At 35.6% G+C, this 9,359-nt stretch overlaps 2 pseudogenes across 2 annotated transcripts; both read right to left on the bottom strand.

The window, feature by feature from the left end:
- Positions 1-202: 202 nt before the first annotated feature.
- LOC143555739 (fructose-bisphosphate aldolase, chloroplastic-like) lies at positions 203-2,693 on the bottom strand (annotated as a pseudogene). The gene is made up of 5 exons (XR_013139256.1): positions 2,670-2,693; positions 1,988-2,097; positions 1,820-1,910; positions 1,466-1,735; positions 203-682 (listed from the first exon to the last, which is right to left on the bottom strand). The product of XR_013139256.1 is annotated as a fructose-bisphosphate aldolase, chloroplastic-like (transcript).
- A 2,071-nt stretch (positions 2,694-4,764) lies between these two features.
- On the bottom strand, positions 4,765-8,478 carry LOC143555743 (PHAF1 protein At3g51130-like; annotated as a pseudogene). Its single transcript, XR_013139257.1, has 14 exons — positions 8,316-8,478; positions 8,073-8,160; positions 7,930-8,004; positions 7,797-7,864; positions 7,618-7,723; positions 7,476-7,536; positions 7,229-7,395; positions 6,013-6,075; positions 5,879-5,926; positions 5,673-5,786; positions 5,487-5,586; positions 5,303-5,379; positions 4,996-5,100; positions 4,765-4,925 (listed from the first exon to the last, which is right to left on the bottom strand). The product of XR_013139257.1 is annotated as a PHAF1 protein At3g51130-like (transcript).
- Between the last annotated feature and the right edge of the window lie 881 nt (positions 8,479-9,359).

The raw sequence follows: 9,359 nt of genomic DNA, 5'->3' as shown, positions 1-9,359 counted from the left end.
TGTGCTCATATCGTAGTTGTTGTTTGTATCCTACCCTGTGGACTCATTATATCCAGGACCCGTTAAGGGAATCGGATCGGTGTTTCTTCAAGGAAGACTATGGATCGTTTTATATTATACCTTAACCGTTATTTTAGAACCAAAAAACCAACGGTAACATAACTTGAACCGTTATTTTAGAACCAAAAAACCAACGGTAACATAACTTGAAAATCATCTTATGAACATCTCTTGAAAATTACTAAAATTACATAATCCAACACTCCACATCAAATACTTATACAATTGCTACAAGTACATGCTATGAACAAAAGCAGTAGTCTCCATGCTGTCCATACAAATTTTATAACTTTCACATAATAAACATTTTTTTTCTTCATGTTCTAAGCTCAACGCTCGTGTATTCAAACCGGCTTAGTAGACATAGCCCTTAACAAACATTCCCTTTTTGGCCTCCTCAGACTCACCCTCGCCTGTGTATTTCCCGAGCTGAGCTAGGGAGTTGGCACTGGCTCGTTGGAGCAGAGCGTCCTGAGCCGCCTTCACGTTCTTAGGCCTTCCTCCCCATGTCTTGAGGCAAGTGTTTTGTAGGGCCCGCGCGTATGAGAACGACACGTGCCATGGGTTCGGGCTTTGGTTCATTGCATTCAAGTTGAGTGTAGCTTCCACCACCAGACAAAAACTGCAATTCATTCATATATTATTAACTTTTACTCCATAACCCGTTCATGCATAGCACCATTGAACCCATGAACAAAAATGCGCACATAGGAATGGTAATGAGTCAGATACATGACGGGTTTTGTAAATAAAATAGTACATCTTAAATTCATCCCGTAAGCCGACTTGAAATATTATATAATCAACTACGCCTTTTAACTATTATTATGTATCATAGGGTCAGTTTTTAAAGTAAAAGAAAAGGTTAAACAGTTCATTTTTACAGTCTTTAAAGTAAAAGAAAATTGTTGAAATACAATATTTGTTCTTCTATCCGAAATTAAAAAAACCATGAAATAAGTTTGTTTGTTTATATAACCTAAACACGTACAAATCATGTGTAGGTATATTTTTAAAAGTTTAAAATAACGCATGAAGAAATTAATTAATGGTATTTTGAGCACATAACACAATGTGATAGACATTTGTATAATAAAAAAGTTCTAAAGAAATATGAACCATTGATAAATAAACTTAAACGATTTAAGTTTTTTTTCTTTTATCTCGTAATAATTTAATGTCTTGTAATGAACCTCTCCCTTTTATCGTATATCTAAACGGATTCAGGAAATCAGACGCGCATCACTAATCCCATACCAGTCTCAAACCATAAAAAAAGAAAAATCTAAAACCAACGTCATACCCAGTCGTACTCAAACACCTGTCCCCAATATTTCAGGTTTCTAGTCTGGTTCAGGCTTTTTCGCCATCCCATATATATGCACACTAGGGAACAGAAACTTACCATGATACCAGGAACCGCAGGTGGGATTCTTTGTTTGAGAAGCTTGAGGGTGTAATCCGCGACTTGTTGAGGTGTAGCTTTGTCCTTGCAATCAGCTCCGGGTGTAACCATGCTTGGTTTCAACAGGATTCCTTCAAACAACACATTGTTCTCAGCTAAGTAAAAGAACACCTCAGCCCACACTTTCTTTGCAACCTCAAACGTCCTATCGATTCTATGTTCACTGTCCAATAAAATCTCGGGCTCCACAATCGGGACCAACCCATTGTCCTAAAAAACCAAACCTTAAAACTTACAAACACACCTAACCAAAAGTCAACTGTTTGGCCATTAATAAGTGTTTTTAGTCTTTACCTGAGAGATTGCAGCGTAACGGGCTAGACCCCATGCTGCTTCCTTGACCGCAAGGGCCGATGGCCCGTTTGGAATGCTCACAACGGTACGCCTGCAAGGTTAACAAAGTGAGGTTAAAGTTTTATGTATTGACTAAAGTCAAAGGCAATAGGGCTGACTTGTACTAACCATTTGGCAAAACGTGCACCCTGTTGGTAGTAAGCTGCCGAGCGTGAAGCGAGCCCGTCAAGCCCTTGGCACCATGACTCGTCATTCGACCCGGCCAATGGAACTAGACCCTATCAAAAGTCAAATTCAAAGTTAAAGTCAACCACTTGTGAACTCCCATACTATACTATACTTGGGTTGTTAAACAAGTCGTGTTCGTGAGTTGGCTGGCGAACCCGACACGAACACTTAAGTTTTACACAAACCCATAAATCGTGTCACACATAACTCATTTAACCCAAAACAAGAATTTTATTATTATTATTATTATTTTTTTGCATATTAATAATTTTAAATTTTAAATTTACGTATTATTTTAATTCTTTTGAAGCAGTTATGTTAAAACTTAAAATGCGTCAATCAAGATTTAAACCTTTAAAATTTGGCTTAAAAACACCCAAATAGTTTAAATTATCACATAAACACATGTTAAAAAGATAAATAAATGGGTGAACCCGTGAACCGGTTAGGTTCATCACAAACACAACTTGTTTAAATAAACTTGTCTCTAGGTTCGATCCAAAACTAACCCAAATCTCTAAATTTTGTGTCATGTTTTCGTGTTGTGCCGGAAACTCACACCCTAATACAATACACTATACACACATAGTGAATAATATTATATCATATCATAACATATTACCTTGTCAACCTTGATACCGGGTACAATCAGTCACAATACCTGCGGTTCTATGTTCCTGTTTCTATGTGGTTCCTCTTTATCCGGCAGGTCTACTCTATCCCACATTTAGGGTTTTTATTCCCTATTTAACTTGGGCGATGATGATAATTCTTCCTCAATTCCGTTCAAAATTTAATTTGTTAAATTAAAAATGGCCACCAATCGAGGGTTGATCTTAGCTTCGGAAAGATGTTGATTTCTCGTATGCCTAACGTCTCAAGCGTATTGCTGGCTAAGGCCGGCATTCCGGCAAATGGTAAGGCTTGGTCGAAAACGGTGTTCGCTAGTAAGTTAGGAGACGATGAGTTCGGGCCTAACAGCCAATTCTGCAAATTCAATGTAACTCGATTGAATTGGTTGTGTGCTGTATTTAGGAAGAACCCTTCCGGTTGTGTATTCAATCTTTCATTGAAAATGTCATTTCCAACATCGATTGATTAGTTGGCTGCAGAGAATTGAGCCATAATTTCACGTAATTTGTCAATTTACATAGTTCTATGTTTCCAGTTCATAATTAATTGTATCATCTAATTTGCTTTTGTTATCTGTGTAGTCTCTCAATTCAAATTATGGATGCGATATCAATGGTGTCAGCACACACAATGCAGGTTACATGTCTATTAAGTTTGTCTTGATTCCCATAAATTTTGCATTTACATGTCTATTAAGTTTGTCCTTTTATGTATAAAGAGTGTGGATAAGCAATCTAACAAAAACATAATCTGTTAAGTCAATTTTTGTTTCTTTGACATCCAATTTTCACAACAGTTTCTTTTGCTATTATCTTATTTTGTATCTCACAAAGATATTGATGAACAAGTATCATTGACGGAATCGTACTAATAATTCGTTATTGTTCTAATTTTAAGTGAGTTTTAGTCTCAATTCTCAAATAGACCGAATTTCATGCTTTTGGTTTTTTAAAATATGGATTTCTGTCATCATACGGGTTTATGGATTATCACGATTGACTATTTACTGGGAGGCTTCTGTAAGTAACAACCTTAACATCTTTTTTCTTATTGTTATTAGTCAATACTAATTGCTTTTGGAAAAGATATATTTTATAGGTTTGGCCGTTTGGGTAGCTTATCGAAGTTGGCATGTGCAGTAGCCAAAGAGAAGACACATTAGGTTTATTAATGAAAAAAAAAATATTTGCTTATAATTTCATTTGTTTGTGACATCCCTATCTTGATTTTGTAGGTCACTTGCTTTTTCTGTTTACCATACTTGCTACGCAATGAATAATGCACTTTTGTAGTATATTTTGGATGTTTAAGTGATACTGTTATTCCTCTATGCGTAGTGGAGGGACTACAAATTGGGGCGAATTGCGACACGTGGCGCTCCGGTCAGTAAAGGGTAGAAATTTGTTTTTGGGGTGTAATAGTGTAGGGGCTCAAATAGTAATATAATAATAATATTTCTTTTCTTCCTTCCGGCGACAAAATCCTCCCGCCCCCGCCCCATGTCTCCCCAAAATCACCCCGGGGTGGGGGGTGGGGGCGGTGTTCCTCCCCAAAATCGCCCTCCATTTCGCCCCATTACATTTAGCCTAAACAGAACAAACATGTATTTACCTCTTTCACACTAAACAAGACACCAAGTCTTGTCTTGGAAATTTTTGACATAATCACCAAAATGATTCCCCTACAATTTCAGTTACTAAACCAGAGGTGATCAAAATGAACACCCTACAAGCAGATTTGGCACAAGTACCTGTGATATATCTAAAAGAAGATATGTAATAACAGATCCCCATGAATTACCTCCCTTAGTTTACTCCCTTAGTTCAAACAACCACAAGCAGAAATGAGCAACCAACTTGACTCGTTTACTCCCCTAGTTCAAACTACCACAAGCAGAAAGAAGATATGTAAATGTTATAACAGATCCCCATGAACTTTCAATTTCAACTTTTGAGAGACAATATACAAGGTTGACTGCTGACATCATTACAAGAACTAAAAGGCATAATAAGAGATAAAATGTCAAATCTCCAAATTAATACTGTACAACTTTCATCTTTCTTGGAACAACTATACAAAGCCAATCCATTACACCCTGCAAAACAATAATTCAAAAATAAGTAAATGAAGACACTTCACAACAAAAACCAATTTAAAAACAATATACAGAAAAAATATAAGTACCATGAACAACTTAGAATGATTGAAAAAGAGTCACTGTTGCAATATACCCATTCTTCATTACCTACATACCAACAAAACCATTATAGAATAACCAAGAAAAAAATACACAAACAAGAATATATTAAAATTACCTCAAAAGCAACATTTTGGTACCCGTAGACAAAAGTTGACCCAAATGGATTGCTTGTAGACCCTTGTGTTTGAATAGCCGCTCACCCACAATCTCCAAGAATCTCCTACAAAGAAAAAAAGAACAAAAATAATAATAAGTTTTCAGCCTAACCTTCCCACCATCAGCAGTATATTGGTGGGTCCCGTGAGTTATCCCTAGCAGGTTCTCACAGTGTATTTTCATATTTAATACAACTTTGTTTTTCATGCAAGCTACAATTTATCTAAAAGCTTCAAAGTAGGGGTGATTTGGTAATTCATATTGACCTTCACTAGCTCCCACTTTGTGGCAGGGGTAATTCTGCTTTTAGAAGAATTCATATCTTGACGATATGCACCGTCCACTACGGTTTAAAACAAGAACAAAGATATTAGTTAACGTTACTTTCCACAAAATCGAACCGAAACTTTGTGTGAGAATAATAATAATAATAATAATAATATCACTTACATTCTGCAGCATGTATAACGAAATTGCACTTAATGTAAGAATTAAAGTCAGCATGGCCCGGATAATTTGTGTGCAGAACAAACTTTTTGATCTTATGAGTCTGAGAATTCCAGTTAACACATTCATATTGCTATTGCATCGACAATTATTATTCTTAAATGTTTAAATAAAAAAACTGAAAATTACCTGGCCGTCAAATAATATGTCGAAGCCGCGAGCAAAGTAATTATAAAAGTAATCGCCACATAGAGTTGTTTTAGGGCGTGGGTCGGACGCAGAGTGAATTACCATTTGGTCCACCTGGCACCGCCACATGTACAGTAGTTATACAATGCATTATGCATGTGTGCCAACAATATTTGTGATTTCAAACGTGAAAAATTGAAAATAACCTGTTTTTGTTGGATTCCATCAGGTCAGCCTAATTCTGTCCATACATCCTTCATGTGAAATAATATATAATCATTAAGAAATGATTAAAATTATATGTGAAATAATCTTTTTAAAAAGATACAGCTTGCAGTACCTGTGGAGAAGCACCAAAGGGGATATGCTGAGCACCTACAGTAAACCATAATTCTTCCCCTAGCTGAAAAAGAAAAACGAAAAACTGAGAAAATGAACATGAGCCGAGTTGGGTTGTTTTTTTTTTTTTTGCTCAAACATGTCACATGTATTATTTGTTTTTATCTCAAATGGGTCATATGTGTTAATGGATTAATTTGGGTTGTTTTTACCTCAAGCAAGTCAAATGTGTTAATGGATCAATTTAGGTTATTTTTATCTCAAGCGGGGAAAATGTGTTAGTGGGTCGACTTGGGTTGTTTTCATCACAATTATATATTTACCTAGCAAAAGAACGAGTCTAACGTGCCGCCCAAATTTTTTTAAAGCATACAAGATTAAAGATACAACCTCCTAACCATTTATACTCAAAGCTTCAACTTATTTTTATGAAAAGCAATCAACTTTCTTAAAAAAAGCATACAAGGGATTCACGGGTCAACCCATACCAGCCTGACCTACACTCAAAATGAAATGTTTCAAGTCCATAGTTACCTAAATCGCGGTTTGCTCCGGTACGGGAACGAAATATGGTATGCAATTCGCTCAAGGTGACGTATTCGGTACGGAGGGGGGTAGGTTCATTTTGGTACGAACTGGTACGGTGTACCATAGAATCCGGTTCGGTGCACCCAATTTAAAACAAAAATTACCAAAATACATAATTACCAAAACATTAATTCCATAATAAATTATCCAAAAGAGATTATCCATAATTCCATAACAGAGTATAACTTATAATAATATACATAATTCCATAGTAAAATAATTTCATTATTTATATAATATTTATTTAATTAAATAATTTCATTATCCTAATAGTTCGGAAAGCTAAAAAATCGATCCAATTGCCGAATTTTACATCATCAGAAACACGATTTCATTACCGTATTGATCGATTAAATTTCCGAATTGGATTGACGTACCATCAGAATTGGTACGCGAATTCACGAGCGTTCGGTACACTAGCAAATTGCGTTTCTGCACACTCCGTCCCAATACGGAAATCGCACCTCCTGGAGCGTATTTGGTAACTATAGTTTCAACCCAAACCATTTTGGCAACAACCCGCAAATTTTGCCACCTAGAATCTAAATCTCCACCTACAACCGTCACACCAGTGACAATAGTTCCATAAAACAATTGACTAAAAGAAAACATGAATCAAGTAATCAAACCTTAACATGAACTTCTTCCATGTAGAGACTGCCAGCTGGCAGCGGAGGAGCAGAAGCTTTGTTCATCAGTGATCCCACACCAACTTTACTATCAGTTGAGCTGTCGTATATGCATACACGACACGTTACTGGAGTTGTCCCGTCAGGAAACTCCAACGGCAATTCAGCTTTCATGTTCAAAATATAATAATTAGCATTAATAACTAGGGAATCAAATCATAAATATCAACAAAAGAAAAAGTTGTACCTTCCCCGTTATGGCAACAATCTGTATACTGAGAGGGAATCGGGAAAGCAAATGATAACCCCTGCAATTAAAGAAACCGAATATGAGATTAAAGAAACAAACATATGATTGACAGCTATCTTTAATAATAATATTATCTTACCGGATAGAAAAGAGTGTAGACGCCTCGATCTTTATCATAAATTCCAGGAAACGTTGGCCCAAAAACAGCATAAACAGCTACAAAAGTAGCAGGAGTAGATGGACCTCTAAAAATAATAATAATAAAGTCTCACGTCATTCACAAGCAGATTAAATCATAAAACTATAAATCGTACTTACCCAATAAGGGTTGTTGCATAGCGCATTTGAAGGCGTTTGACATCAAAAATCTCAATAAGACGAAGCCTCTGAAAATAATATCATTTATGGTCATCTGTAAAATAACATTACTGATATAAACATATAACATTACCTGAGACCATGGATCAAACCGAAGATGGAAACCATGATCCGGGAAGCTTATAACAACATCCAGCTTTAACGGATCCTGTATGATCATACCAAAACACTTTTATCGACTATTAAGACAACTTACAAGTATCCCAAACTACTAACCTCATCAAAGTACTTGACATGAACAACGTCATAGATGTTGGGTTGCTGCTCGATTTGCACGAAAGCTTCACATATAGGCATCCCTAAAAGAAACCCATCAATCCAAATCCAAACCCAAACAAAACTTGAATAAAGATGTTTAAAATCCAACCTAATTACTTGCCAAAATATCTATAAAGATACCCACCTAACTTAAACCGAAATTCCTAAAAGATCGTGAATTAATTTATAAAAGTTACCGAGTGAAAAGGTCCGATTCCGAGACCAGGACGAAGATCGAGACCGATGACACCCATGGCTGTGCCTTCGCACCTTCTACGGGGTCGTTGTTGCAACATAATAATAATAATAATATCTTTATTCTGTTTTGGATTGAATTTGAAATCTCCGATAATCTTTCTTGTTTTGTTTTAACGAAGCGATCGGAGAATTACGGGGGATGTTGCTTAATTGGTTCAGTTGTCACCTGTCACACGGCATCAATCAAATCGATTCAATTCATCATTTAACTGCAATCCCCAATCGTAAAAAACCTTTTTTGTTTTGCGGAAGTTGCTCTTATTACCCTTCAACTTTGCTTTGCTGCTCTTTATAACTTTAAAAACTTTTTTGGTTTGGGATTCTGGGTTTTTCTTTTCTTCTTGCCTTTCAAATGAATTGAAACAAACTAGGGTTGTTAATTCATGTCTTATCATGTTTTAGACGGGTGCTTAATTTTCAACCATAAAATAAATGAATATTTTACAATAAAATAATTTGATACTCCCATTTAACTGATATTTCTATTATTAATCAGTAATAATGATGTAATAAATTTAGTGAAAAAACATCTTAAAGTGTCTAGGTTTGAGCTAGGAGGATCTCTTAATTTTTATTTATGTTTTTTCTTCTCATCAGAGTTATTTCACGACTTTCCATGATAAGGAAAAAGGGGGATACAAGCACGCTTGGAGAGCGCGGTACAACGGAGAGTTGTATGTTGTTTTCAGGAAAGATGAATCACGAGTGTTTGGGATTTCTTATTGAATCTACTTCTTAACGTATTAACTTTAACAAGTTAAAAGTGTTTGTTGAACAGATGACTTTTGCTACTCCTTTTAATTTTTAAATGAAGGAAAAAGAGTTTTTGAGAAGTAATCTCAATACTTTTTTTTTTTTACTTTTTGCAAAGTCAAAAGAAGCTTAAAAATAAGTCATCCCAAACATGCTCTGAAAATAACTTATTGACTTATTGGTTTTTTCATAAAACCAATAAATTAAAAAGATGTTTGGAAATCACAAAAGTCC

Source organism: Bidens hawaiensis, unplaced genomic scaffold (assembly GCF_021521415.1).
Source record: "Bidens hawaiensis isolate Kalapana, Puna unplaced genomic scaffold, B.hawaiensis_p1.1 tig00018278_1, whole genome shotgun sequence".
NCBI classification, from domain to species: Eukaryota; Viridiplantae; Streptophyta; class Magnoliopsida; order Asterales; family Asteraceae; genus Bidens; species Bidens hawaiensis.
This window is presented reverse-complemented; position numbering and strand designations above follow the sequence as displayed.